The 25,044-nt window shown below is 37.6% G+C and overlaps 1 long non-coding RNA gene across 1 annotated transcript in view; it reads left to right on the top strand.

The window, feature by feature from the left end:
- The window catches only part of LOC121028763 (uncharacterized), a 38,580-nt gene that overhangs the window by 7,789 nt on the left and 5,747 nt on the right, over positions 1 to 25,044 (top strand). The window contains exon 2 of the long non-coding RNA XR_005789424.1: positions 21,066 to 21,142. This is a non-coding gene — a long non-coding RNA (uncharacterized LOC121028763). The remainder of the gene's footprint in view (positions 1 to 21,065; positions 21,143 to 25,044) is intronic.

Raw genomic sequence — 25,044 nt, 5'->3', positions numbered from 1 at the left:
TCAAGCTTCATAGCATTGTGGTCTGAAAGTATGCATGGTATGATTTCAATTCTTGTAAACTTATGAAGGGCTGTTTTGTGACCCAGTATATGATCTATCTTGGAGAATGTTCCATGTGCACTCGAGAAGAAAGTATATTCTGTTGCTTTGGGATGCAGAGTTCTAAATATATCTGTCAAGTCCATCTGATCCAATGTCTCATTCAGGGCCCTTGTTTCTTTATTGACCGTGTGTCTAGATGATCTATCCATTTCTGTAAGTGGGGTGTTAAAGTCCCCTGCAATTACCACATTCTTATCAATAAGGTTGCTTGTGTTTATGAGTAATTGTTTTATATATTTGGGCGCTCCAGTATTCGGCGCATAGACATTTATAATTGTTAGCTCTTCCTGATGGATAGACCCTGTCACTATTATATAATGTCCTTCTTCATCTCTTGTTACAGCCTTTAATTTAAAGTCTAGTTTGTCTGATATAAGTATGGCTACTCCAGCTTTCTTTTGGCTTCCAGTAGCATGATAAATAGTTCTCCATCCCCTCACTCTCAATCTAAAGGTGTCCTCAGGTCTAAAATGAGTCTCTTGTAGACAGCAAATAGATGGGTCTTGTTTTTTTATCCATTCTGATACCCTATGTCTTTTGGTTGGCGCATTTAATCCATTTACATTCAGTGTTATTATAGAAAGATATGGGTTTAGAGTCATTGTGATGTCTGTATGTTTTATGCTTGTAGTGATGTCTCTGGTACTTTGTCTCACAGGGTCCCCCTTAGGATCTCTTGTAGGGCTGGTTTAGTGGTGACAAATTCCTTCAGTTTTTGTTTGTTTGGGAAGACCTTTATCTCTCCTTCTATTCTAAATGACAGACTTGCTGGATAAAGGATTCTCGGCTGCATATTTTTTCTGTCTAGCACACTGAAAATCTCGTGCCAATTCTTTCTGGCCTGCCAAGTTTCAAAAGAGAGATCAGTCACGAGTCTTATAGGTCTCCCTTTATATGTGAGGGCACGTTTACCCCTTGCTGCTTTCAGAATTTTCTCTTTATCCTTGTAAATTGCCAGTTTCAGTATGATATGTCGTGCAGAAGACCGATTCAAGTTACGTCTGAAGGGAGTTCTCTGTGCCTCTTGGATTTCAATGCCTTTTTCCTTCCCCACTTCAGGGAAGTTCTCAGCTATTATTTCTTCAAGTACCCCTTCAGCACCTTTCCCTCTCTCTTCCTCCTCTGGGATACCAATTATGCGTATATTATTTCTTTTTAGTGTATCACTTAGTTCTCTAATTTTCCCCTCATACTCCTGGATTTTTTTATCTCTCTTTTTCTCAGCTTCCTCTTTTTCCATAACTTTATCTTCTAGTTCACCTATTCTCTCCTCTGCCTCTTCAATCCGAGCCGTGGTGGTTTCCATTTTGTTATGCATTTCATTTAAAGCGTTTTTCAGCTCCTCGTGACTGTTCCTTAGTCCCTTGATCTCTGTAGCAAGAGATTCTCTGCTGTCAGCTATCCTGTTTTCAAGCCCAGCGATTAATTTTATGACTATTATTCTAAATTCACTTTCTGTTATATTATTTAAATCCTTTTTGATCAGCTCATTAGCTGTTGTTATTTCCTGGAGATTCTTCTGAGGGGAATTGTTCCGCGTGGTCATTTTGGATAGTCCCTGGCGTGGTGAGGACCTGCAGGGCATTTCCCCTGTGCTGTGGTGTATAACTGGAGTTGGTGGGTGGAGCCGCAGTCAGACCTGATGTCTGCCCCCAGCCCACCGCTGGGGCCACAGTCAGACTGGTGCGTGCCTTCTCTTCCCCTCTCCTAGGGGCGGGATTCACTGTGGGGTGGCGTGGCCTGTCTGGGCTACTTGCACACTGCCAGGCTTGTGATGCTGGGGATCTGGCGTCTTAGCTGGGGTATGTAGGCAAGGTGCACAGGGGCAGAAGGGGCAGGCTTAGCTTGCTTCTCCTTAGGTGATCCACTTCAGGAGGGGCCCTGTGGCAGCAGGAGGGAGTCAGATCCGCTGCTGGAGGTTTGGCTCCACAGAAGCGCAGAGTTGGGTGTTCTTGTGCGGAGCGAGCAAGTTCCCTGGCAGGAACTGGTTCTCTTTGGGATTTTGGCTGGGGGATGGGCGGGGGAGATGGCGCTGGCGAGCGCCTTTGTTCCCCACCAAACTGAGCTCTGTCGTCAGGGGGCTTAGCAGCTCTCCTTCCCTTTGTACTCCAGCCTTCCCACTTTCTGAGCAGAGCTGTTAACTTATAACCTCCCAGACGCTAAGTCGCGCTTGCTGTCGGAACACAGTCCCTCAGGCCCCTCTGCTTTTTGCAAGCCAGACTCGGGGGCTCTGCTTGGCCGGTGAGCCGCCCCTCCACCCTGGCTCCCTCCCGCCAGTCCGTGGAGTGCGCACAGCCTAGCCACCCTTCCTACCCTCTTCCGTGGGCCTCTTGTCTGCGTTTGGCTCAGGCGACTCCGTTCTGGTAATCCTCTGGGGGTTTTCTGGGTTATTTAGGCAGGTGTAGGTGGAATCTAAGTGATCAGCAGGACGCGCGGTGAGCCCAGAGTCCTCCTATGCCGCCATCGTCCCTCTCTCCCCTATTTTTAGTTTTTTGAGGAACCTCAATACTGTTTTCCAGAGTGGCTGCACCAGCTTGCATTCCCACCAGCAATGCAAAAAAGATCCTCTTTCTCCACATCCTCACCAACATCCGTTGTTGCCTGAGTTGTTAATGTTAGTCACTCTGACAGGTGTAAGGTGGTATCTCATGGTGGTTTGATTTGTATTTTCCTGATGATGAGTGATGTTGAGCATTTTTTCATGTGTCTGTTGGGCATCTGGATGTCTTCCTTGGAGATGTGTCTATTCATGTCTTTTGCCCATTTCTTCACTGGATTATTTGTTTTTTGGGTGTTGAGTTTGATAAGTTCTCTATAGATTTTGGATACTAACCCTTTACGCCATATGTCATTTGCAAATATCGTCTCCCATTCTGTTGGTTTCCTTTTAGTTTTGCTGATTGTTTCCTTCACTGTGCAAAAGCTTTTTATTTTGATGAGGTCCCAGTAGTTCATTTTTGCTTTTGTTTCCCTTGCCTCTGGAGACATGCTGAGTAAGAATTTGCTGTGGCCAAGATCAAAGAGGTTTTGCCTGCTTTCTCCTCAAGGATTTTGAAGCCTTCCTGTCTTACATTTAGGTCTTTCATCCATTTTGAGTTTATTCTTGTGTATGGTATAAGAAAGTGGTCCAAGTTCACTGTTATGCATGTCCCTGTCCAGTTTTCCCAGCACCACTTGCTGAAGAGACTGTCTTTATTCCATCGGATATTCTTTCCTGCTTTGCCAAAGATTAGTTGGCCATACATTTGTGGGTCCATTTCTGGGTTCTCTATTCTATTCCATTGATCTGAGTATCTATTCTTGTGCCGGTACCATACTGTCTTGATGATTACAGCTTTGTAGTATAGCTTGAAGTCTGGGATTGTGATGCCTCCTGCTTTGGTTTTCTTTTTCAAGATCGCTTTGGCTATTTGGGGTCTTTTCTGGCTCCATATAAATTTTAGGATTATTTGTTCTAGCTCTGTGAAGAATGCTGGTGTTACTTTGATAGGGATTGCACGGAATATGTAGATTGCTTTGGGTAGTATCAACATTTTAAAAATATTCGTTCTTCCTATCCAGGAGCATGGAATCTTTTTCCATTTTTTTGTGTGTCTTTTTCAATTTCTTTCATAAGCTTTCTATCATTTTCAATGTATAGTTTTTTCACCTCTTTGGTTAGATTTATTCCTAGGTATTTTATGGTTTTTTGTGTAACTATACATGGGATCAATTCCTTGATTTCTCTTTCTGTTGCTTCATTGTTGGTGTATAGGAAGGCAACCGATTTCTGTGCATTGATTTTATATCCTGCAACTTTGCTGAATTCATGAATCAATTCTAGCAGTTTTTTGGTGCAATATTTTGGGTTTTCTATGTACAGTATCATGTCATCTGCGAAGAGTGAAAGTTTGACCTCCTCCTGGCCGATTTGGATGCCTTTTATTTCTTTGTGTTGTCTGATTGCGGAGGCTAACACTTCCAATACTATGTTGAGTAACAGTGGCGAGAGTGGACATCCCTGTCTTGTTCCTGACCTTAGGGGGAAAGCTCTCAGTTTTTCCCCATTGAGGATGCGCGTTGGGTCATTCATATATGGCTTTTATGATCTCGAGGTATGCTCCTTCTGTCACTACTTTCTTGAGGATTTTTATCAAGAAACGATGCTGTATTTTGTCAAATGCTTTCTCTGCATCTATTGAGAGGATCATATGGTTCTTGTCCTTTCTTTTATTGATGTGATGAATCATGTTAATTGTTTTGCGGATATTGAGCCAGCTCTGCATCCCAGGTATAAATCCCACTTGGTTGTGGTGAATAATTTTGTTCATGTATTGTTGGATCCAGTTGGCTAATATCTTGTTGAGGATTTTTGCATCCATGTTCATCAGGGAATTTGGTCTATAGTTCTCCTTCTTAGTGGGGTCTCTGTCTGGTTTTGGAATCAAGGTAATACTGGCTTCATACAAAGAGTTTGGAAGTTTTCCTTCCATTTCTATTTTTTGGAACAGTTTCAAGAGAATAGGTGTTAACTTTTCCTTAAATGTTTGGTAGAAATCGCCTGGAAAGTCATCTGGCCCTGGACTCTTGTTTTTTGACAGATTTTTATTACTAATTCGATTTCCTTACTGGGCTTGTTATGGGCTTGTTCAAATTTTCTATTGCTTCCTGTTTCAGTTTGATAGTGTATATGTTTCTAGGGATTTGCCCATTTCTTCCAGATTACCCATTTTATTGGTGTTTAATTGCTCATAATATTATCTTATTATTGTTTTTATTTCTGTTGTGTTGGTTGTGATCTCTCCTCTTTCATTCTTGATTTTATTATTTGGGTCCTTTCTTTTTTCCTTTTGATCAAAGTGGCTAGTGGTTTATCAATTTTGTTAATTCTTTCAAAGAACCAGCTTCTGGTCTCATTGATCTATTCTACTGTTTTTTGGTTTCGATAGCATTCGTTTCTGATCTAATCTTTATTATTCCCTGTGTTCTGCTGGTTTTGGGTTTTATTTGCTATTCTTTTTCCAGCTCCTTAAGGCATAAGGTTAGGTTGTGTATCTGAGATCTTTCTTCCTTCTTTAGGAAGGCCTGGATTTCTGTCTACTTTCCTCTTATGACCACCTTTGCTGAGTCCCAGAGGTTTGGGTTTGTGGTGTTATCATTTTCATTGACTTCCATATACTTTTTAACTTTCTCTTTAACTGCTTGGTTAGCCCATTCATTATTTAGTAGGATGTTCTTCAGTCTCCAAGTATTTGTTACCTTTCCAAATTTTTTCTTGTGGTTGATTTCGAGTTTCATAGCATTGTGGTCTGTAAGTATGCACAGTATGATCACTATCCTTTTTACATACTTAGGGCTGATTTGTGTCTCTGTATATGGTCTATTCTGGAGAATGTTCCATGTGCACTGGAGAAGGATGTATATTCTGCTGCTTTAGGATAAAATGTTCTGAATATATCTGTTAAGTCCATCTGGTCCAATGTGTCATTCAAAGCCATTGTTTCCTTGTTGATTTTTTGATTAGATGATCTGTCCATTGCTGTGAGTGGGGTGTTGCAGTTTCCTACTGTTATGGTATTACTATTGATGAGTTTCTTTATGTTTGTGATTAACTGATTTATATATTTGGGTGCTTTCACATTTCGTGCATAAATGTTTACAATTGTTAGGTCTTCTTGGTGGATAGACCCCTTGATTGTGATATAATGCTCTTCTGCATCTCTTGATACAGTATTTTAAAGTCTAGATTGTCTGATATAAGTATGACTACTCTGGCTTTCTTTTGTTGACCATTAGCATAATAGATGGTTCTCCATCCCCTTATTTTCAATCTGAAGGTGTCTTTAGGTCTAAAGTGGGTCTCCTGTAAACAGCATATAGATGGATCTTGTTTTCTTATCCATTCTGTTACCCTATGTCTTTTGATTACAGCATTGAGTCCATTGACGTTTAGTGAGTACTGAAAGGTACAAATTTATTGCTAGTATGATGCTTGTAGAGTTGGAGTTTCTGGTGGTATTTTCTGGTCCTTTATAATCTTTGTTTCTTTTGGTATTTATTTATTTATATACATATGTTTTCATCTTTTCTCCCCTCAGAGAGTCCTCCTTAAAATTTCTTGCAGGGCTGGTTTAGTGGTCACAGACTCCTTTAATTTTTGTTTGTCTGGGAAACTTTTTATCTCTCCTTCTATTTTGAATGACATCCTTGCTGGATAAAGAATTCTTGGCTGCATATTTTTCTGATTCAGCACGTTGACTATATCCTGCCACTCCTTTCTGGCCTGGCAAGTTTCTGTGGATAGGTCTGCTCCAAAGCTGATCTGTCTTCCCTTGTAAATTAGGGACTTTTTTCACTTGCTGCTTTCATAATTCTCCCCTTGCCTGAGTATTTTCTGAATTTGTCTATGATATCCCTTGTTGATGGTCAGTTTTTGTTGAATCTAATGGGGGTCCTCTATGCTTCCTGGATTTTGATGTCTGTGTCTTTCCCCGGGTGAAGAAAGTTTTCTGCTATGATTTACTCACATAACCCTTACATCCCTATTTCTCTCTCTTCCTCTTCTGGGACCCCTATAATTCTGATGTTGTTCCTTTTTAATGAGTCACTGATTTCTCTAATTCTTAAATCGTGCTCTTTTGCCTTAATCTCCCTCTTTTTTCTGCTTTGTTATTCTCTGTAAGTTTGTCCTCTATATCGCTGATTCTCTGTTCTGCCTCATCCATCCTTGCTGCTGCTGCACCCACCCATTTTTTACTTCTTTTATCTCTGCAGAAAGGGATTCTAACCTATTTTTGACTCCAGCTAGTATTCTTATTATCGTGATTCTAAATTCTGGTTCAGACATCTTGCTTGTATCTGTGTGGGTTAAATCCCTGGCTGTCGTTTCTTCGTGCTCTTTCTTTTGGGGTGAATTCCTTCGTTTTGTCCTTTTGAAGGGAGAAAAGGAATTATGAGATAGAAAAATTGAAAGTAAAAAAATATTAAAATTAAAAATTAAAGACACACCCCCACACAAAATTGAATAGATGATGCTAGATCCTAGATGTGTTTTGGTCTGGGTGTTCAAAGTGGTTTGACATATTAAACAAAAAAAAAGGGGGGGGAAGGAAATCATTTGAGAATTTGAAAAAATGAATACACTGAAGTAGACTAAAATGAGATGATGGGGGTAAAATAGAATTTGAAAAAATATACACAAAAATAAAGACCACAGTAGAAAGAAATTAAAGAAAAATATTTTTAATAAAAATTAAAAACAAATATGATTTTTTCTTTTTCTGTATTTAAGAAAAAAGAAAAGAAATGAAAAAGAGAAAAAAGATAAAAAAAGAAAAAAAGGAAATTGAAAATTTGAAAAAGTGAATAGATTGTAGTAGACTAAAATAAAATGATGGAAGTAAAATAGAATTTGAAAAAATGTACATAAAAGTAAAAAATATAGTAATAAAAGTAAAGGAAAATATTTTTAATAGAAATTGAAAGTAAAAATGAAGTTTTTCTCTTTCTACTTTCAAGTAAAAGAAATGAAAAAGAGAAAAAAAGAAAAAAAAAGAATTAAAAAAAGGAAATTTTTTGAAAACTTGAAAAGGTGAATACACTGAAGTAGACTAAAATAAAATGATGGAAGTAAAATAGAATTTGAAAAAATTTCACAAACGTAAAAAATATAGTAATAAAAATTAAAGAAAAATATTTTTAATAAAAATTGAAAATAAAAATGAATATTTTCTCTTTTGGTATTCAAGAAAAAGAGAATAATTGTAAAAGAGAAAAAGAAAAAAGGAAAAGAAAAAGAAAGAAAATTGAATAGATGAATCTGCTAACAGATTGAAGGAGGACTGAAATTCTTTCATTTTTCCCCTAGAAGTCAGTCTATGTAGCTCTTTATAGTCCATAAACTAAGCTGGCGATGAGACTTGTGTTCTTGAAGAGCGAAGTTGGCCCAGTTGGGCGGAGATCAGTGTAACAGCTCCGCTCTCCACTAGATGGCGCTACTAGCCTACTGGGGTGGATTGTTGTGGTGCTTGTAGGTGCATATGCGCATGTGTGGGAGCGGTGAAAATGGTGCCACCCAGCTACCCAGTCTGTTCTCCCGGGTCAGCAATCACTCACCTGTCCTCTGTCTTCAGCTCTCATTCACTCCCCGCTTTTTCACCCTCCATGACCAGGCCCCAGACAGTACCTCTCTCCCGAGTTTTATCTCGGATGCGGGTGTTTTCCCCAGCCCCTTACTTCCGAAGGACTGCGGCTTTGACCTGTTCAGCCCCTCTGTGGGAGGGTCTCACTGAGCAATGGCCAAATGAGCAATGGCCGAATGTTGGCTGCACCCAGGAACGCTTGCTGGACCCTGCTGCTGCCGGTGCCCAGAGACTGCGGCCAGGTGCCAGCCTGCCCCAGAAAAAGTTTGCAAGACAGTGTAGCAGCAGCGTTTCAGGGATTATGGAAAATCACAACACACATCTGGCACCAGGCTTCACCCTTAACAACCTTGTTCCAGCACCAGCGAATGTGGCCGTTTTCTGGGGTCTGCTGGGACCAGGTGGCTTCAACAGTCTCTACCAAATGTCTTTCCAGCAGTGGAACCACTTTTCCCCATGTGACCCGAGAACCTCCACCTCCACTCTGTTCCTGGGGATTTGCCCTTCCTACCAGAGCACCACCAGGTATCGAGCTGTGGAGTTGCAGCCTTTGTGCTCCCCTTGTTTACAGTCTTAATGGAATTTAAGACTCTCCTTTCTCCTTTCTCCCTTTTTAGTTTAGTCCCTGAGGCTGTTTCCAATTTTCCACTTTCTCTTCAGCTGATTTTGAGGAGGGGTGCTTTTCCCGTATTCTCCCCCCCTCCCCAGTCTCTGTCCTCTCTCTGCCCACAATAGTGGTTCCCTACCTTTCATGGCTTCTCGCTCCCCAAATTCACCTCTCTGTGCCGTGTACCTGCTGAATTCTGTGGTTCAGGTTGTGCAGATTGTTGTGTTAATCCTCCAATCAGTTTTCTAGGTGTATTGGATGGTTTAGTGTTGGTCTGGCTGTATTTCATGGACGTGAGGCACACAAAAAACTTCCATGCTGTTCCGCTATTTTGGGTCCTCCTTCAAATAATTATTTCTTATTGACAAAAATACAAAAAGCTTATTGAGGAGCCTATGAAAGTTTTTAAATATAACAAGACAAAAATATCCAAACACATTTAACTAATGAGGCCAAATAATCTTAACAAGACTGATCCAGCTTAACAAGCTGTACAATTTTAACGTACTCTACTTGAATATATTAAACTTTATTTGTTTGTAAGATTGCCTTTATGGACATTGCCTTTAACTAAACCCAAATTACACAGTATTATATATTGAAGAGTATTTTCAGATGAAAATATTTAAAAATGGTTGATAATTTATGAAAAGAAATGCAATTTGAAATAAAATGAGATATCACATTTGAGTTAAAAATTGGCAAAAGTTACAAATATTGATTTTATTTTCTATTGGAGAGTATGGATTTATTCATAAGATTCATGTATACTTGGATAAAGTTTAAACTGACACAGAATTTTTGAAGTGCAATGTGGCAATATATGTTAAAATTTTCAATGTGTCATCAATTTACTTTCTATGAATTTATTCAAATAAAACTCCCACAAGTGTGCAAAGAAGAGTGTTGAAATATATACAGTGAAGCATTATTTGTACCAGAGAACATTTGGAATAGTTTAAATATATATCAATGTAGGCTTTATTAAGTTATGATGCATCCCATAACCTCTAGACAACAGTTAAAGAATATGTATTAATTCAGAAAAAAGTCCAACATACACAGTTATATTTTCCATTTAAGATACAGAAGAGCATTGGGTATCGTGGCAGCAGACTGCCTTGAGTGGGCAGTCATGGGCAATAAAAATGATGTGGGATTTCAGTACAACAGTAAAGCCAACAAAAAGTCAGCCTGCTTTTATTATTACCATGAATTGGCAATTTAAACAGCATCAAAAAATACTCCTCTCCTCTGGCATAGGTTACTCCCTTTGTACACCTTCACCCCTGCCCTTGATGAACTGTGATACAGCAGGTCAGAGGAAAGAAGAGTAAAAAAATGGGGAGAGGAAAGGAAGGGGGAGAGAGAATATGAACAAGTAGTAAATTTGGGAGTGGCCCCCTATGTTTCAAATGTGGAATCCTATACGTTTTTGCTATATTCTGAAGAGTCTTCTGTGCCATATTATGGGATTTGTCAAACAGTGATCTATGGTCCAAATCTGGACTGTTGATTGCCTTTGTAAAAAAGTTTTATTGGGACATGGCTACACTCATTCTTTTATGCATGGCTGTGGTTGTTTCCATCCTTTAAGAACAAAGTTGAGTAGTTACAACGGAAGCTGTAAGACCCAAAAAGCGTAAAATATTAAGTATCTAATCATTTATAGGAAAAGTTTATGGACTTCTGTTATAAGTAATGGAATATTTTAATTATATTTGATGACAACAGTTGTTTTCTACTGGGTTGAATTACCTTAATTGTTGAATTATACATTAATGGCTATTTGGGTCACTAGCAATTTCTATCATATTTAATGAATGCCATTTATCAATTCCTACTTTTCATATCTTAGCATTTTTGTTGATTTACAAGTAATCTGTGGGAAAGTTATCAGCCTTTCAACTAAATAATTAAGAATTTTCTAATAAGTTGTCCTTGTGTAGAAGTCCATGCTTGGGATTCCGTGTCTCCCAATTCTTTAGAAGTAATATAAAATACAAAAGTAAAATTAAAAGTAATTTACTTCTTCCTCTTTCCATAAATATACATACAATTCGTGGTAACCAGGTTGCTTACATGGTTTTGGTATGTCTTACCTGTCCCTGTGATACAGTACTCATTAAGTTCCGGAAACAGAACTACTATGTTTATTCAAAAAATACATGACTTAATTTAAATTACAGAATCTTCCTTTGAAAGAAGTCCAAGTGATTTACGCAAGACCACATTCATAACACATAGTTTAGGTTGCACACTCACTTGAAAGTCTATTATTTTTTAAGGACTGCTCTCCTTCCAGCCTCAATGATTCAAAGGTGTCTTACGCATATTTCTTAACAGTCTGTCAGAAATAGACATTCCCTAAACTTCAATTATTTTAATTGTGTGTTTTCTTCTGATTGAAGTGTTTGTTGAATAGAATGATAGGGAAAAAAAAAGCTTCTCGAATACAAAAAAAGGGGATTGTTGTTACTTGGTAGCATATTCCCAGAGAAGACCAAACCCCTAGAGTTTTACCAAGCCCACCCTGAAGTTATTTGAATCTCGATCTACTGTATCCATTAGATATTCGGTCTATTATTTGATTTTATAAATGGCATATTACAAAACCATTTTTTCCCTTGAAAAATTATTGTCTTCCTTTGATTCATTTATTTTACAACTATTAAGCATTTAGCATGTACAAGGCTCATTTCTAACCACAGTGGAATATGAAACTAGACAAAATCTTTGTTCCCTGAGAAGCTATGTTCTACGTTCCAGTGTAGATATTCTTGTTCATTTGCTCCCTTCTCTCTTCCCCTGTTCATCTCTTCAAATTTTACAACTACTAAGCTAACGCTTTTACTAGGGAATTCTGAGGAAAAGGGCAGCCTGAATGCTTGTCAACTCTCCACCCCTCAATTGTTTCTTTGTTGAAGGAGACAGCAAGGACACTCTGCCGCTCAGAGGAGAGGGGCTCGGCCTTTTAGCCCAGTAAATGACTTTCCCAGGGGGAAGGTAGCGCCTACCTACCTACCTACCTACCCAGTCCTGGGAGGGTAAGCTGTGTCTTGCTGACCTTCAGGACTTGCAGGAAACTTGAAAGGTGAGAGAGGGCTGCCTCTTCAGCTTCAGAAGACCTGGGCAGATGCTCAGTAGTTGATATCTGATGTGTAGTTGTACAACCCTTTTTAGCATCGTTTCAAAATGATATACCCCAGTAGAAATGTATGGAGAGAAAAGAAACAAGAATAGCAACATCGTGAGATAAAATAGTCTTATATAGCAGCAAGCACCTGTATATGAAATATAACCTCAAAGACCACATGTAAAGAAATAAACTAACAATGCAAGGTGTAGTTGAGAGGAACTATCTATGCAGTAATCAGGTATATATATGATTGGAGAAGGCACACTGGAAAAATAACCAAATTTGAATGATATTTAGAGAGATTGGTTTAATGAGGAGTTGTGTTTAGCTGGGCAGACCTTAAAAAGATAATAATTTGAATGGAGGCTTAGTGAATTTCTTGAAAAAAGTTCATGTGTTATACACACATATCTCAAACTTGGACAAAGTTGTGGGGTCACCATTTACCAGAAACTTTCCTACTTTGGACTCAAATTAAAATAACTAAAATAATTAAATAAATTATTTATAAATTTATTTTAATTAAATTAAAATCATTTCAACACATTTGCTTCATTTAAATATTTGTCTCAAATTATGTCCTCCATACTTTTTATAATACAAATCCACTGAAGTGGATTTTACTCTTATAAATCATATATACATATATATAATGATGATTTTGCATAAAGTCCAAACAAAATTCACATTTTCTTATACGCTCACAAAAAAAGGAGATTTGATCATTGTCTTGGAAATGTCCACCAAATGAAAAAAATTTTCTCTGGGGACTTTAGAAATAGGTCAATCTAATGAAAAAGAAAAGGCACATTGAAATGCAGATCATGTTCTTCTTGAAAAGATTGATGTATTAAATATTTATGCAAACACATTAAATTGGCAAGTGTATGAAAACATTATTACATATTTATCACCTCCACATCTCATCATTCTGAAAAGAACTTCTTTCGTATAAAACTAAAATGGATGACTATAAGTTTTCCAAAGTCACATTTTTCAAACTTCATAACATGGAATGGTTTGTTTTTCAGAGTTTATATTAATTCACATAAATAATAAAATTAGTGCTGACACTAGAAGGGGCTAATAATTTATTCAAAATAGGAGCAGTCAAGTCCTGTTTCTTCGTTAGTGTTTCTCCACAAACCCGAACTGGAGCCCCCTAATATGAAAGATGCTCCGTAAAAGTGAATATTCACTCTGAGAAATAAATGAGCTCTTTTAGGTCACAGAGTCATTTAGCCAGAAACTGGTTCTGTGGCAAAAGCCAAATGTCGTAAGGGAATTAATGCATTTCTAAAGTACCTAACTTTTCCTAGAGGGTAATAAATCCTGATGGAGTCCGAAATTTTATGGTCTTTGGGAAGTGTTATTTAAATTAAAATTTAAATTGACTACACTTCTCATTAAAAGCCAGAAAGTTGAAATGATTTTATATAGGCTCTAAAAATATTCACGTTTAATACAAACTACCTTATTATGATGATATGGTGTTCTGTATTCAAAGCTCTCTTTCTGCTGCTTCTCTGCTTCTACTTCTTTTTCTGCTGAGCTCTTTTCTCCATCTCTTCCAACTTTTCCTGACCTCCTTGTTTGATTTTAACCACACTTCTATGTACTCTTTTACTCCTGAATCACCCCTCCACCCATTTCCAGAAGCTTCTGTTACTTTACTGTTCTCATCTGCTTGCATCTCTCCTTTTTCAACTTTCCTCCCCTCCTCGCTGTTTCAAAGAAAGACAACTACTTTAATTCATCACTCCTCCTCATGTGGAGTCTTCACAAGCTCTCTGTGTTTTGATTGTTTTGTCACAGGATCAGTCCTGCAGTGGGGTAGCATGCCTCTGGTGGTGGATTTAACTTGACTATTCCTACTATATACCAGAATAAGAAAAATCCATATCATAACATGGAAGAGATGCAGAAGGAAGAGAGAGAAAAGGCTATGCCCTCAAGTGGCTTTTTTTCTTGAAGTTTATTTCTTTTGAGAACGAAAGTGTGAGTGGGGGAAACAGCAGAGAGAGGGAGAGAGAGAATTCCTAGCAGGTTCTGCCCTGACAGTGAGACTTGATCTCATGAACCTTAAGATCCTGATCTGAGCTGAAATCGAGTCGGACACCTGACTAAGCCACCCACGCAACCCTCAGGTGGCTGGTTTTGAAAGAAACTTGGATTTTAACCCTGCTTGAAATTGACGTTGACCTCTCCTTCTGTAATCCAAGCCCCTGTTTGTCTTTGTGTGGCTATTGTGTACTTCTCCAGCCCCTGGCAGCTCTGTGGTCATTTCTCCTTTACTGTCTACATGCACTCACTGGATCTAATGCTCTGTGCTGTGAAAGGTCCCCTACCTCCTCCAGGTCGCTGTAGGTTGTCTGGTTTTTGTTTTCCTTCTCACTACTCATTACTGTTGGCATGCCACAGCTGATTTCTGGAATCCTTCTTTGTTTCGCCCCTTCCCTGTACTGTTCTCCCTTGACCCTGCTTCTCCATGACTCGGAATGCAAACCCCTGCTTGCTCACTCTCCAAACCACCATTCTTTTAGGAAAACACTTTCACTGAAGAAGGAGGGATGAAGGATAAAGGTTAAGCTAGGGAACAGCACAGCATAGATAATAACATCAAAGTGAAACTAAGTTCGTTAGTTTGATAGCTTCTTGGTCCTACGCACCTCAGTCCTGCTCACCACTTTGTGCCACATTATGTTCTTTCTGGAGATTATTTCCCAAATCCTCTTCTCCCCATGCAGGTACCCTCAAACTTGCTGTCCCACAATCATGAAGAGATTCTCTATTCTTGCCACTTTATTACACAGAGTGATTTATTTCGACCGCTGTAATAATTTCCATAAACTGTGTGGCTCAAAGCAAAGCACATTCATTCTCTCACACTTCTTGAGGCCAGAAGTCTGGAATCAAGGTGTCAGTGAGGCCATGCTCCCTCCAAGGCCCCAGGGGATATTCCTTTCCTTGTGTCTTAGCTTCTGGTGGTTTGGGGCAGTCTCTGTGTGTGGCTGTATCATGGCAGTCTCTTCATCCTGTGACTTTCTTTTCTCCAGTTCTTCTGTCTCTTGTAAGGAGACTGTCATTGGAGATAGGGCCCACTGTGTAATCCAGGATGATGATCCCATCTCAAGATTCCTAAAATACCTACAAATAAGCTTTGTCTGCAAAAGGGAACGTTCAGAGGTTCCAGGAATTAAGATATAGGCTTCTCTGTTTCCAATTCTGTGTCTCCCTCTCTCTCTGCCCCTCCCCCATTCATGCTCTGTCTCTCTCTGTCCCAAAAATAAATAAACGTTGAAACAAAAATTAAAAAAAAAAAAGATATAGGCTTCTCTTTTGGGGGGCTGTCATTTGACCTGCTGCACAGGCTCAATCTAAGCAAACTCTGGTTTTCTCAAGCATCACAATGAGAGTCAGACAATGTAAGTGTTTTCCCAATTTAAAGGAGGAAGACCAATTCTGTCTTCCAGAATACTTCTGTACTTTTAGGGCTTTTAGAGCAAATTACAGTTAGATTTTATTTTATTTTTAAATTTTATTTATTTTGAGTGAGAGAGAGTGCGTGCAAGTGCGTGCTCAGGGGAGGAGTAGGAGAAATGGAGAGGGAGATGGAAAGAGAGAATCCCAAGCAGGGTCTGTGCTGTTAGTGTGGAGCCCTACACGGGGCTGGATCCCATGAACCATGAGATCATGGCCTGAGCTGAAATCAAGACTTGGAGGCTCAACCAACTGAGCCACCCAGGTGCCACTACAGTTTGATTTTACATGACATTTTTCTTCTCATTAAAAGACCCAACCCATTAAAAATGGTTACAAATAATGTAACATTTTAAATATGGGAAACTTATAATAAAAAAAAAGAAAAATTTGCATATATTTATACAAATGCCTTTGTATCTTTGTGTATGTATGTATGTGAATAGGTAAAAATGCATATTTCTAATCCTCATCTATTTACAACTGTATCTGTGCTTAGTCTTAGTATGTAATAAGTCTGTTCAAAATTTTAACAATTTACAAAACTTACTATTTTTTTGTTTTTTTCTTTTAATTATTTAAGGAATGATTAGTCATTGTAGAAAACACAAACTTTTTTTTTTTACAAAAGGAAAAATTGATTGTCTTATTCTACCGGAAAAAAAATAACCAATTTGGGGGCATATCCTTATTTTTCTCATGCGATAATGTCTGTATGTATATATGAATCTATATGCCTATAACTACATCCACATTTATTTATACTTTTGATTATAACAAATCTTGAACCATACCCTGTAGTTCTATCCTTGATTTTTTTCATTTCTCCAGTTAATATTATGTTGCACTTTTCATTTTATTTTATACTAGGATCATTATTATATATATTCTATCTATATAGTACATCATTGTTTTGATGTCCTATAAATTATTATCATTGGAGATTATTTTCACTAGTAAAATGAGCACTAATGTTAGTGAATATACTTATTGATACATTCTTATAAATGTGTATCATTATTTCTTTAGATTAATTCTCAAAGATAAATTTTCTGACTCATATGATGTATATGTTGTGGCAGAGATTTCTAGCCATATCCCAAATTTCTCTCTGCTTCCGAGGAACCAGGTACCTCATTTCCCAGTTCCACCTGCAGTTGGGTGTGGCCACATGACTGAGTCCTAGTCAGTGGCATAGAAGAGTATGATTCTTTTGTGCCATCTCTGGACTAAGATAATTGACAATCAGATCTCCTTCCTCCAGGTCCTCTTTCCTCTGGGGTGCCAGGAGGCAGCAGAGGAAGAGGTATGAAGGACAGAACAAATTTGTGCTCCTTAGCCACCATGTGGAGCGAGCTACCCTTTAACTGAACCAGGAACATTCATCTCAGGGGTTGGTCGAGTGAAAGATACTGGTCTTGAGCCATTATATATTTAGGATATTTAAAAAAATACTGCTTTATGGTAAGTAATACACTTATTTTTAGAAGCTTTGATACATATTGTTAAACTACATCACTCAAAGTCTAAGCAGTGAGGGTATCCCTGCTGCTCTCTTTAAAAAAATTTTTTTTTATTTGAATGTAGTTGACATACAATGTTATATTAGTTTCAGGTGTATAACATAGTGATTTGATGAGTTTATAAATTAAGCTGTGCTCATCCAAAGTGTAGCTGCTGTCACCATGCAACACTATTACAGTATCATTGACTGTATTCCTTAGGCTGTGCCTTTTATTCCCGTGACTTACTCATTCCATAAATGGAAGCCTCTATCTCCCACTCTCTTTCACCCATTTTGCCCACCTCGCACCCCTTCCCAGCAACCATTCATTTGCTCTCTGTATTTACAGGTCTGATTCTGCTTTTTGTTTGTCTGAGGGTTTTTGTTTCTTTTAGATTGCACATATGATTTCTAACCAAGATTATACTCAAACGTTTACAGTCAATTTTAATATTTACTAGAAAAGGTCTGGTAATACTTTCTAGAGATTCTCCTACATTTATCCTTCTACATGACCATTATAATCATGTTGCCAATTTTCCTATAAAGGTTTAAAGGAGATGGTTAAGGCTGCAACTGATGTAAAATTAGTAATTTTAGCATTCTTTCATCATTGAAACGTACATATATTCTAATTATTTATTGTTATGTTGCTGTTATAAACTGTTTTGTATGTATAGATTTGCAAAGTTAAGTTATTTTCTTGCATGAATTTCTTGGAAATATGGGAATTCAGATCACTAGTAGCAATAAATCTACAATTGTTCTTAAAGATCATAGTTTGCCTCTCATAAAGAATATGTACAGACAGTTTCATCAGAGTAAGCCAGTTTGACCCCAAAGTCAAATATCCTGTTTTGATATTAGCATTAGTTTTTTTTCAACATAAAGAAAGTAAAATGTTACCTTTTCATTTAATTGCATTTCTTCTGTATCAAAATTAAAGTTTATAGGCAGATATTGAAGTTTATTGAAGTTTATAGCATCTAGGTGGGTTCAAATTCCTTTAATGTAAATTATTTATTATCTTTGTTCACTTATCTGTTGGGGTCTTGATTTGAATAAATTGTATGTATTACAGATGGATCATCCTTGTAGTGATCTGTACTCAATTAAAGTTTCTAGGATTTGTTTTTACTTAATTCAACAATCCATCAGGAACTAGACTGATATACTGTATGTGAGCTATGTACCTAAGTTAAGTTTTCCATAAATTCTAATTAATTATTCTCATTTATTAATTTTCTTGTCTCTTTTATTTCCAGATGTTACCTATGTCGAATAAAAAAGTTAAAGTTTCTTTCAGACATTTTCACTATATTCTTTTTATCTTCATGAAACTTATTTTTGTTCTAGGGGCATACTGTTTTGATTACAACTGTTTTGAAATGTGACTTGATATTTGATTGGGTTGTCAGCCTTCTTAGTTTTTCTACTAAAAACATTTTTGATCATCTCTTTTTTTTCCCTTTTTTTTTTGCAACTTAAATAAGTTGTGTCAAATGGCAAGAAAACAAGTGGGAACTCTTTCATTTAATGGGCATGGTATCCACTCCACAGATCAACTTATGTAAAAGCACCTTTTAAAAAGTATTGGTCAATAGGTCACTATTTCCATTGCAGAGGAATCATACAATACTCCAGAGGTATTTTGCTTACAAATAGTGTGTTTTTCGGGTGCCTGGGTGGCTCCGTCGGTTAAGCGTCTGACTTCAGCTCAGGTCATGATCTGTTTGAACCCCGTGTTGGGCTCTGTGCTGACAGCTCAGAGCCTGGAGACTGCTTTGGATTGTGCATCTCCCTCTCTCTGCCGCTTCCCTGCTCACTCTCTCACTCACTCTCTCTCAAAAATAAATAAACATTAAAAAAATTTTTTTAAAGAGCAATGAAAAAACACAAAACAAATAAAACAAATAGTGGGTTTTTCTTTTTTTACTGAAGTATAATTGACATAATATTCTGTGTTTCAGATGTATAACCTAATGATTTTATATTTGTCCATATTGCAAAGTGATCACAGTAAGTCCAGTTAACATCCATCACCATATAGAGTTACAAAATTATTTTTCTTGTGATTAAAACTTTGAAGATCCTCTCTCCTTACTACTTTCAAATATGCAATATGGTATTCTTAGCTGTAGTCCCTGTGCTGCACATTACATCCCCATGACTTACTCATTTTGTAACTGGAAATTTGTATCTTTTGACCCCCCCTTCTTCCATGTTGCTCACCCCCCATCCCCCACCTCAAGCAACAACCAGTCTCTTCTCCTTATCCATTAGCTTGATATTCTTTGTTTTGTTTTGAAAAACAGGTATTTTTAAAAAAGAACTAAGAAACATGTGATTATTGCTTAAAATAAAACTAAAATAGTATTATATGAAAGCATCTCCTTTATTAGTAAATCCAAATATACATACACATTGCAGGGATTTTTCCCTTACTTGAAATATCACCAGATATATGCCCATCTTCTCTGATAACTGTATTGTCTTATATTCTGCATTTCCTCTAATATGGAAATCCAGAAAACTTCAAGAAGATTTGGTACAATGTCTTAAAAGCTCAAGGGTTAACATGAAATGTTTGATATTATAAGAAGTCAGGAAATGAAGCTATTTTTTTTTTGAGTAATGGAACTATATTTATATCTGGAAGTTAATTAGATATTATGCCTTATAACCAATATGGTCTAATTCATAATGAAAGTATTTTATGAAAAAATAAAGATTAAAATTTTCATTAAGACCTTTTGTGTTGGCAGTTTGCCTGTGCAGTTGATTTGCATAAAGCATGATTAATGATAACTAAAGAAATAGTCTAACAGGTACAGGAAAATGAAAAATTATCCTAATGAAAGAACATTTTATGGGGTAAGCATTTCAACAACAGAAACCCCCGTTCATTAGAAGTCTGTGACATAACATAACTGTGAAATGGTAATAAGATAAACTTAGTAGCCAGTGTTCCTTAGTTTGACTTGTTTACCTCTGGCATGAGTTTTCTAAGACAGAGGCTGGTAGTCCCGATTCTTTCTAAGAACTGCACAAAAGTCACAGGCAAATAACCAGTTCAGCACAATTTGACAGCACAAATGCAAACATTACAAACCAATTCATGTGCAAATAACTGAAAATGTGAAAAGAAACGTAGTAAAAACCTATGTCTTCTCGTATATTATTATTAAATTGCTGGATTACTTTCTCATGGACACATTTGAGAAGATCCAGTTTACAGCTCACATAGTATAATTTATGTGGCTTATGACAAATGTTTTCATATAGCCTTCATATAATAGCCCCAGGTCATGTGATATGAAAGATTAACATACGAATTTATATTTTGAATACAAAATTTAATAAATACTATTAATGCAAAATAATGTTAATAAATTATGGAACCTGTATGTGGAAGGAATGCATTGTAGAGCTCATTTATTTCAACTATAGTTCTTGACACAGGCTACAGTGGTTCAATACAATTTCGATTCTGGTTGAGTGACTATTGATTTTTTATAATTACAGGGAGAAAGCTGTGACATATTTACCATTTTTTTTTACTTGTAATAAGGATGGGCTTCGTGGACATGAGACCTGGGTGGTTGCACAGGGTGTCCCACTGTGAAGGGACTCACACTTAATGTTCTGGTATTAATAATGCCAGGATACTAATAACATTTGAATAAGAGTTCCCTCCTTTTCATTTTGTACTGAGCCCTGCAAATTATGGAGCTATAATCAAATATTCTCTTGTATTAAGATTATCAATTACCCTCATTCCAAAAACTTCAGTCCTCTGCAAAAATCTATGATTTATTATTCCTTCTATACTTTCTTATCCTTAAAGTTCACAAAGAGAAATTATCAAGGGTAGACTGGTATGATTTTCTACTGGTCATGTCTTTTAACTTAATTTTTTTTCTTGATGAAATGTAATTTTTAAAAATAATTTATTTAAATCCCAGTTAGATAGCATATGGTATAATATTACTTTCAGGTGTACAATTCAGTAATCCAACACTTACATACAACACCCGGTGCTCATCACAGCAAGTGCCCTCCTTCATCACCTGTTTTCGATTACAACTCATGCAATTTTTTTTTTCCTTTTAGAAACTATGTGAATGCTGTTGCAACTGCAAGCCATATTACGTAATCTCCTATTTCACCCTAAAACAGAAAAAAACACAGTAAGTTCCCTTATCTACTTCCCCTAGATTCAGTGGTCTTTACCATTGTGCACCATTACTTTCTCTCTCTCTCTCTCTCTCTCTCTCTCTTCATGCACGCACACACGTTTTTCTTATGAAAATAAGTCATTTTCATTTCAATTTTCAAATAACGAAAATTATTTTCATTTGAAAATAAGTCACAGCCATTTTGACATTTCACCCTGAAATAATTCAGCTTGTGTCTTCTAAAAACATTCTCCTGTATAACCTGGGTACCATCCATGATATTTTAACTTGATCCAATAATATTTTCAGGTATTATTCCAATTTAAATATCTCTATCCTGAAGTATCTTTATAGATTTTTTTTAAAACCTAGCATCCAATCCAGAATCAGGAATTCCACTTGGTTCTCATGCTACTAATTTAGCAAAAACATCTGTATTTCCTATTTTTCCTCCAGAGAATTTTCAATTGATGAAAGCTGGAGCCCCTGTGGCTTATCCTCCTTTGATCGTCCAAGGAGGCTGAGTGATACAGGATAAAAGGCAATGTGGTGTAAAGAGTCTAGGCCTTAAGTAATATGTGCATGAATCCTAGCTCTACCACTTTGTTCTGTGACCTTAGATATTCTCTTTAAATTCTCTGTGCCTCGGTGTCCTTCTCTCTGAAAAAGTAGCCATATTACCTACAATAAAGCCATTGTTGTGAAGGCGAAATGATATGACAAATGTAAAAAACCTTGCAAGTGGATGGCAATTCATAAATATTTCCTCTTTCCATCCTTCCCTCCATGTGTGCTGAGAGTGGGTTTTTTTTTTCCAATATGTAGAGTGAGATTGAAAGAAAGAAAAAAAGGAAACGTTCTTTCTGCCAGTGTTAACCTTTTTGTCTTGTATCATCTCCAAAGTGCTAACAGATTTTACAGTATATCACGTATACTGAGATTCACTCTAAATTTCAAGGGTATATACAATCAGGTTGTATTTTGAAACTGTGGCGCCTGGAAATCAGAAACAGTAAAGTTTAGAAAACGCACCTTATGCGTAAACGAATGGTTACCGCCCTTGAATGTGACATGGCAAAACTCCAGGAAAAGCAGAAGAGGGTCACAGCTACAATGAATTACTCTCCCATCCTTCCAGACTCCACTGGGATTCTGAATGCCAACAGGTGTGATGATGACCCCCTTTCTTGCCATTTGCTGGCAGGCAAGACTCTCTTCTCTCTCCAGTTTTATCAAACTGGACCAAAGCTTTGGAAATAGGGAAATGAGAACTCCAAAATGCTGTGTGAACAGCAGGGACTGTGGGTTCCCTTTCTTTTTGATTCTGTCATCCGAAGTTGTTCTCTACCTCCTGTGCTTCTGGGGCTTTTCCATGAGGAGGAAGAGGGTGGAATGGGACTGGGTACCTTACAGTGGGAGGCTATGGATAGGTCTTCTTTGGTTATGAATTTCTGAATTTTAATGGGAATGCGATGTCTTTCTTCTGATGACTCAGGACAACAGCAATCAGCCTCAGAGGTTTCTCTATGCTGTAGTTTTGATTAATTAAACTGAAACTTTTTTTCATTTGAAGACAAATCTTGGAAATACTTTTTATTTTTTTTATTTTTTTTATCATTTTTTCTAATTTATATATGAAATTTATTGTCAAATTGGTTTCCATACAACACCCAGTGCTCATCCCAAAAGGTGCCCTCCTCAATACCCATCACCCACCCTCTCCTCCCTCCCACCCCCCATCAACCCTCAGTTTGCTCTCAGTTCTCAACAGTCTCTTATGCTTTGGCTCTCTCCCACTCTAACCTCTTTTTTTTTTTTTCCTTCCCCTCCCCCATGGGTTCCTGTTAAGTTTCTCAGGATCCACATAAGAGTGAAACCATATGGTACCTGTCTTTCTCTGTATGACTTATTTCACTTAGCATCACATTCTCCAGTTCCATCCACGTTGCTACAAAAGGCCATATTTCATTTTTTCTCATTGCCACGTAGTATTCCATTGTGTATATAAACCACAATTTCTTTATCCATTCATCAGTTGATGGACATTTAGGCTCTTTCCATAATTTGGCTATTGTTGAGAGTGCTGCTATGAACATTGGGGTACAAGTGCCCCTATGCATCAGTACTCCTGTGTCCCTTGGATAAATTCCTAGCAGTGCTACTGCTGGGTCATAGGGTAGGTCTATTTTTAATTTTCTGAGGAACCTCCACACTGCTTTCCAGAGTGGCTGCACCAATTTGCATTCCCACCAACAGTGCAAGAGGGTTCCCGTTTCTCCACATCCTCTCCAGCATCTACAGTCTCCTGATTTGTTCATTTTGGCCACTCTGACTGGCGTGAGGTGATACCTGAGTGTGGTTTTGATTTGTATTTCCCTGATAAGGAGCAATGCTGAACATCTTTTCATGTGCCTGTTGGCCATCGGGATGTCTTCTTTAGAGAAGTGTCTATTCATGTTTTCTGCCCATTTCTTCACTGGGTTATTTGCTTTTCGGGTGTGGAGTTTGGTGAGCTCTTTATCGATTTTGGATACTAGCCCTTTGTCCGATATGTCATTTGCAAATATCTTTTCCCATTCCGTTGGTTGCCTTTTCGTTTTGTTGGTTGTTTCCTTTGCTGTGCAGAAGCTTTTGATCTTCATAAGGTCCCAGTAATTCACTTTTGCTTTTAATTCCCTTGCCTTTGGGGATGTGTCGAGTAAGAGATTGCTACGGCTGAGGTCAGAGAGGTCTTTTCCTGCTTTCTCCTCTAAGGTTTTGATGGTTTCCTGTCTCACATTCAGGTCCTTTATCCATTTTGAGTTTATTTTTGTGAATGGTGTGAGAAAGTGGTCTAGTTTCAACCTTCTGCATGTTGCTGTCCAGTTCTCCCAGCACCATTTGTTAAAGAGACTGTCTTTTTTCCATTGGATGTTCTTTCCTGCTTTGTCAAAGATGAGTTGGCCATACGTTTGTGGGTCTAGTTCTGGGGTTCCTATTCTATTCCATTGGTCTATGTGTCTGTTTTTGTGCCAATAACATGCTGTCTTGATGATGACAGCTTTGTAGTAGAGGCTAAAGTCTGGGATTGTGATGCCTCCTGCTTTGGTCTTCTTCTTCAAAATTACTTTGGCTATTCGGGGCCTTTTGTGGTTCCATATGAATTTTAGGATTGCTTGTTCTAGTTTCGAGAAGAATGCTGGTGCAATTTTGATTGGGATTGCATTGAATGTGTAGATAGCTTTGGGTAGTATTGACATTTTGACAATATTTATTCTTCCAATCCATGAGCAGGGAATGTCTTTCCATTTCTTTAAATCTTCTTCAATTACCTTCATAAGCTTTCTATAGTTTTCAGCATACAGATCCTTTACATCTTTGGTTAGATTTATTCCTAGGTATTTTATGCTTCTTGGTGCAACTGTGAATGGGATCAGTTTCTTTATTTGTCTTTCTGTTGCTTCATTGTTAGTGTCTAAGAATGCAACTGATTTCTGTACATTGATTTTGTATCCTGCAACTTTGCTGAATTCATGTATCAGTTCTAGCAGACTTTTGGTGGAGTCTGTCGGATTTTCCATGTATAATATCATGTCATCTGCAAAAAGCGAAAGCTTGACTTCATCTTTGCCAATTTTGATGCCTTTGATTTCCTTTTGTTGTCTGATTGCTGATGCTAGAACTTCCAGCACTATGTTAAACAACAGCGGTGAGAGTGGGCATCCCTGTCGTGTTCCTGATCTCAGGGAAAAAGCTCTCAGTTTTTCCCCATTGAGGATGATGTTAGCTGTGGGATTTTCATAAATGACTTTTATGATCTTTAAGTATGTTCCTTCTATCCCGACTTTCTCAAGGGTTTTTATTAAGAAAGGGTGCTGGATTTTGTCAAAGGCCTTTTCTGCATCGATTGACAGGATCATATGGTTTTTCTCTTT

The sequence above is a fragment of the Herpailurus yagouaroundi genome, unplaced genomic scaffold, assembly GCF_014898765.1.
Source record: "Herpailurus yagouaroundi ecotype Mexico unplaced genomic scaffold, PumYag 100, whole genome shotgun sequence".
Classification (NCBI taxonomy): Eukaryota; Metazoa; Chordata; class Mammalia; order Carnivora; family Felidae; genus Herpailurus; species Herpailurus yagouaroundi.
Note: the sequence above shows the minus strand (reverse complement) of the source record. Positions and strands in the feature narration are given on the sequence as shown.